The following is a 565-nucleotide window of genomic DNA, read 5'->3' on the forward strand; positions in this document are numbered from 1 at the left end:
AGTGATAGGCAAACCGAATCGTCGAATTTGTGAGCATTTGATTGAGAATGGGACCATAGAACCGCGGCGTACGCTCATTGTGGGCGATTGGTAAGTGTTGCATAGGAAAAGACTTTTGGTTGGTGGGAAAAATTGTATTCTTTTCGTCTTTTTTGTATGTTAGTTGCAGCAGTGACATTTTGTTGGGCTTTAATTGTGGTTTCCAAACTATGCTCGTCGGGACGGGCGTAAATCAAATGAATGATGTTGAGTTGTGGAAGAAATCCTCTGATCCTGAACACAAGAAACTCATACCCGATGTCTTCTTGCCGAGATTAAGTGACTTGTTGACATTTATCAAGTAGAAGAGCGATGATTTTTTTTTAGAATTTAAGCGGAATATAACTTTAGTTGATTAAAATGCCTATTCATAAGGATTAAAACACGCTTATATAAACACTTAAAATTCAAAATGCATAACAGACTAAGTTAAGTGATTATTAAGAATATTCGGGAAATATTTTATAATTTTGTAGCTGCTGGTTTCAGTGAAAAATGTATAATAGATTGTTACATACACAATTAT

The 565-nt window shown here is 35.0% G+C and overlaps 1 long non-coding RNA gene across 1 annotated transcript; it reads left to right on the forward strand.

Annotated features, from left to right (window-relative positions):
* LOC108357767 (uncharacterized) lies at positions 1-232 on the forward strand. The gene is made up of 2 exons (XR_001846667.1): positions 1-90; positions 164-232. It is a non-coding gene; the product is annotated as an uncharacterized LOC108357767 (long non-coding RNA).
* The last annotated feature ends 333 nt before the right edge of the window (positions 233-565 follow it).

Source organism: Rhagoletis zephyria, unplaced genomic scaffold, assembly GCF_001687245.7.
Source record: "Rhagoletis zephyria isolate East Lansing unplaced genomic scaffold, Rhagoletis_zephyria_1.1 Rzeph_scaffold_83900, whole genome shotgun sequence".
In the NCBI taxonomy this organism is placed as follows: domain Eukaryota; kingdom Metazoa; phylum Arthropoda; class Insecta; order Diptera; family Tephritidae; genus Rhagoletis; species Rhagoletis zephyria.